Source organism: Bactrocera neohumeralis, unplaced genomic scaffold (genome assembly GCF_024586455.1).
Source record: "Bactrocera neohumeralis isolate Rockhampton unplaced genomic scaffold, APGP_CSIRO_Bneo_wtdbg2-racon-allhic-juicebox.fasta_v2 ctg925, whole genome shotgun sequence".
Lineage (NCBI taxonomy): Eukaryota > Metazoa > Arthropoda > Insecta > Diptera > Tephritidae > Bactrocera > Bactrocera neohumeralis.
The window spans coordinates 2,295-7,552 of NW_026094766.1; the positions used below are offsets into that span (position 1 = coordinate 2,295).

Sequence of the window (5,258 nt, forward strand, 5' to 3'; positions counted from 1 at the left end):
GTAAGTGAGCAGTATTCACACTTATACTCATTCCGTGAATAATTTGCTTGCTTCATACTCAATTTTTCGCAAGTGGCTCAAAGTTGTGTTTAACTCATTCACTGCAGATCACTGATAGGCATACATTGGCTTAACAGGTGCGTCAGCACTGACTTGAAAAGAGTCGGCAAATGACTCAGCAATCTTGGTATCGACGGCGGCAGTTGTCGAGGCGATTGTTTGTTTCAGAGATAACTTCTCCTTTTCGGAAGCTTCCAAAGATAATTGCAACAGACGTATTTGTTTTTGTAAATCTGCAACTGCGTTGTCTGGCATGACCATTGGGCGGCCTCCATCGTTATCGCTAAAAGAATCTTCATTTGAAATCGGCATTTTCGATTGATTCGCGTTACGTGTTTTTTGACTTCTTAAATTGTAGCGTGGCATGCAAATATTCACGATGGCACACGTGGATAAATATTAAAATAATGTTGCGGCGGCAACTGATAGAAAAGAAACACGAATATATTAAAACACTTTATTCAAAGAAACATTTGCCAAAGCGAATGCGTGCGTGCGTGAGTGAGCGTGCGTTTTAATATCTGTAAAAAATTGGATTAAGTGTTGGGTATAGACAAATTGATAATTTCTATTACTTATCCGTGGTTTCTCCTCGGTTACTCGTAAGAAAGTAAAACCGGAAGAAGCCATTAAATCTTTTAGTATACTTAAACAGAGTTGCCTTACGATTAAAATAAATATTTAGAACATAAGACTGAGTACATTTGTCAACAACATCTTTGAAACATAAAGTTAAGTACATTTGCCAGCAACAGATGCGTTGACGATATCCTCACACCATTCATACGAGTATGCGCATACGTATATATAGACGATGTCCTAATATATTCAGCCAACCCTGAACAACATATGAAAGATATCACCAATATAGTACACACTTTACACGCAGCCAACATGAAAATCTCGGATGAAAAGTCAAAATTTTTTCAAATACAGACAGACAGAATTTTTAGGACATATAATTAAAAACGGTAGAATTTCAGTAGATCCAGAAAAAATAGAAGCTATAGATAGGTACAGAACCCCTACAAATTTGAAGGACATAAGATCTTTCTTGGGAATCACGTCATATTAAATAAAATGGTATGAATGAATGAAAGGTAATATTACAAAGAATAAAAGTAGCTCAGTACATGTAAAATTAGATGACGAAGCGCTTAAAGCAGTTGAAACACTAAAAAATAAACTAAAAACTAAAAGAACAAATAGAATTATTCCAACCAGATTTTGGAAAAGGATTTGATTTGACTACAGACGCAAGCAATCATGCGATTGGAGCTGTATTGTCACAAGGCAAGAAACCTATAGCATTCATTTCACGTACCTTAACGCGAACTGGACAAAATTACTCAACAAACGAAAAAGAAATGTTAGCAATCGTTTTGGCACTCAAGAAACTTAGGAATTATCTGTATGGTCGCACTAGTAGTACTACTATTTACACCGATCATCAATCCCTAATTTTTTCAATATCAGTGGACAACCCACATTCAAAATTAAAACGATGGGAAAATTTTATAGAAGAATACGGAGCAAAAATTAAATATATTAAAGGATATTTAAATGTAGTAGCCCTCGCACTCTGCCGTCAAGTAAACGTAACTACGAACGACTCAATACACTCGCAGGAATCATCCTCGTCAATCAGAATTAAAGATGTCAGCGCTCCACTGAACCAATTTAAAACACAAATTGTGATAAAAAATGTGAACAAAATGCATTAGAAAGAGCAAAAATTTTTGCAAACCACGAGAGATTTTATGTTAATTACGTCACACCACAAGACTTGATAGATACACTAACGAAAACTATCAAACTTAATATCACGACCGCATTTCACACTACACTAGAAACCTTGTATGAAATTCATGATATTATAAACTCTTCATTTAATATAGAGAAAAAGGTTTTTTGTCAAAATCCTAGGGCATTTAGATGGGCAGTGATTAATCACGTCCACGAAGCTCTTACGCATTTAGGTTGGAAAAAAAAACCTTGGATAAAGTCGATAAATTTGATTTGTTCGAAAATATGTCAAAGTATGTTCGTTGGTTTGTCGAAAATCGTATCAGCTGCAAATTAAGCTATCAATAGAAAAATTGTAGGCTCAATCCAATCCAATTTCAGAAAAAGACATTCCATTTCCGTAGTGCAATAGGCATAAGGTGAAAATGATTGAAAAAAATTACTTAAAGGAGTAAGTGTAAGTTTGTTTTTATCACACCTTAAACATTGACACTGAACGTTCTATAATAGTTGTTAAAGCCGCTGTGTGTTTGTTTGGTATGCCTATTCGGAGTATAACGGATCAGGGCCGTAACTTTCCAAGTTAAACCTTTTGGCGTGTATTACCAATAAATGAAGAAGTTGATAGCTTATTTGATCGGGAATATTTAAGAGAACAAGCAAAGGAAAATATTGAAGTTTATGCTCGTTATGACAAACATGTTGCTTTATTCAGGCAAAAATAGTAAAATGTAATGTAGGAGACCATGTGTTGCTAAAGAAGGAAAAAAATGGACCAAACAAAACTTGTAAGTTCAGAGAGAGATATGTTTTAAAATCATTAACAAGAAGAAAAAAAACATATAATTATGAGCATGAATTTTTGAAAGCAATGCCAAATAGACAGATAAGTAAAGAAGTTGATTTAGAAGACTCAAGAGGAGATGCGTCTGATTTTCAAAGGAGAAATAGAGATTAAAAAATGGCACAGTTGGTGTTCTGAAATCTCAAGAGGAGATGTAATGACCGCACTATAACAGACGGACTTGTTATGGCGGGGGTCAATAAGTGGGTGTAAAAGGAAATACACCAGTTAGTAAAGAAAATTAATTTTGCATGAATTGTAAAGTATGATGAAGAAGAGAATGTAAAGAAAAGAATTTATGAAATGTTATCAAGAAATCAATTTGCTATTTGTCTATTGCTTGGTTTTGTCTAGAAGCATAAAGCTTTATATGAAGAAATATTAATGAAATGTTTGTAAGTGGTAAAGGCAGTAGCAATTGATGTGTTAGAATATTGTGGTTTGAAGTGAACACACGAGGACGTGTGATTTGTCAGGAAGACCGTGTCGGAGCGCTTATGCTTGTATTTTGTATGTCACTGTAAATGCGTATGTTGGAGTGCTAATACTCTGTAGGTAAGTGTATGTGGCACAGCGTCGTTTGAAGTAGGCGATGCATTGGCGGCATATATTGCGGTACTATAGAATGTAAATGCGCAAATAAGCATAGTAACAGCACTAGAGAAACTGTTACTGAGTGAGGTCTGATCGTATTTTGCGAACAGAGCGAAGAGACTCATGTGGTGAACACATAAAGCGCGACAGACTGCAAACTACATCTGTCAAATATTAAAACACACACCTTCTTATGGGCAGTGTTATTTTGACAGCTGCACGACTACACGACTGCTGGCCGACAGTTGTCGTTCTCGCTTACTTCAATATCCTCCTATATTTGCCAACGACAGTAGAGTTGACAGTAGAATGGAAGATAGAAAGAGGAGGTAGAGGGTGATGCCACTAATATGTAAAATGTAAAATTATTCACAGCTCTAACAAACCTGACGTTATTTTACAAATAAAAGCATAAAATAGCTATATTATAGCTCTATTATATCATTTGTAATAACAATTGATAATTTAAAGCAAAAATATTAACCTATTTCCTTATTTTTTGCATACAAAATTTCATTTTCAACAGAATATTAAAAATTCATTGAAGTGAAAGGAATTGGTATGGCCACAACGAAATTGTGTACATACAAAATGGACAACTGCGTTGTTTTGTGTACAAGCCGGCCATTGTGTTGTTGTTGCCTCTCAACATGTACATGTAGTAAGATGAACAACGTTTTCAGTTCACTGTCGTGCTGCTGTAGTCTGTCGCGCTCTATGTGTTGACCACTTCAGGAACCGTTAGCTACTTTTAGAGCAATGAAGGGGTGCGTATATAATAAGGCGCTATGTCCTCGCAGAATCAGTTCAAGAAGTGATCTTGATAGGAGCAGAACTTGCTGTGCTCGTATAGTGAAGTTATTGAGTAAAGTGTAAAGTGTAAAACTGTGAAGTGTGAAGTGTAAATCTGTGAAGTGTAAAGTGATAAGGAGACATCCATAAGCAAATCCTCTACAGAGTCATCAACGAAACAAATCCCCGACACATATATTATATTTTGCCGTCGGCTATTGCATTCTTCTCGTTAAACTGAGATTAAATTATAAATAAATATACACCCGCAATTACATAACTACATACGAATAGCGCACCCATTCGCTTATATTTGTTGGTGACAAAAAAGTTTAGCGAACAGCACGTCAAAAGACAAATACCCAGTAGGAAATGAAAAAGGTGACCCAGAAGGAAAAAATACAAAACCCTGGAAAAATTTAATTTATCGATTTTTTTCTACGATTCATCGGAAATTTAATAATTTCACATAAATATTAACCATCGGACACCAAGGAGATTCAAGCAAGACAATTAATTTGAAATTTTGAAAACAAATAATTCACTATACGAAAAGTTTTTATAGTTTGTTTTCTTAAATTTTCGTAACTCTACGCGACTTATTTTTCTCGTTCAACCCAAACATCAAATATATCTTACCAAAAAATGGAAATGGAAGATTTTAAAATTAAAGTGAAGAATAATCGGTCTATACCTTAGAAATTAAAAGGATCAAACTAAATTCGCTTTATGAAAAAGCAATGTGCTCATATGATGCGATCAGAAGAATTTTTCGCGAAAGTCATGTTCGGTTGTAACCAATTTAAACAACGTTGAGATTGACACGCAAAGCTGGGATCCGATATTAATATATCATTGCTGTCCAAAACTTCCTAAACAAACCCTTGAAATTTTTGAATATACCCTAGCGGACAATTCAGATATACCGACGTGGTCAAATTTCGACAGTTTTTTAACCCACAAATACAAAATTCTCGAATCTGTTGGAAATTTCAAAGCTTCAGTAGCAAAATTACCCCCATTCCACACCGGTACAGTTAAAAGAACAGATGAAAAGAAACATAACACTTTTCCTGCAAACGTGGCTGAAACGCCAATTGCCAGACCCTCTAATACTCAAAGGAATAGTAATTTTAACTTTAATCAACATAATATAGATACAAAAAGCTGTAAGCTCTGAAAAAAGCAGCACCCTATTCGAGAATGTCTCAAATTTCGCGCA

The 5,258-nt window shown here is 35.0% G+C and overlaps 1 long non-coding RNA gene across 1 annotated transcript; it reads right to left on the minus strand.

Annotated features, from left to right (window-relative positions):
- Positions 1–499: 499 nt before the first annotated feature.
- LOC126767585 (uncharacterized) lies at positions 500–758 on the minus strand. The gene is made up of 2 exons (XR_007669123.1): positions 636–758; positions 500–581 (listed from the first exon to the last, which is right to left on the minus strand). It is a non-coding gene; the product is annotated as an uncharacterized LOC126767585 (long non-coding RNA).
- Positions 759–5,258: the final 4,500 nt, after the last annotated feature.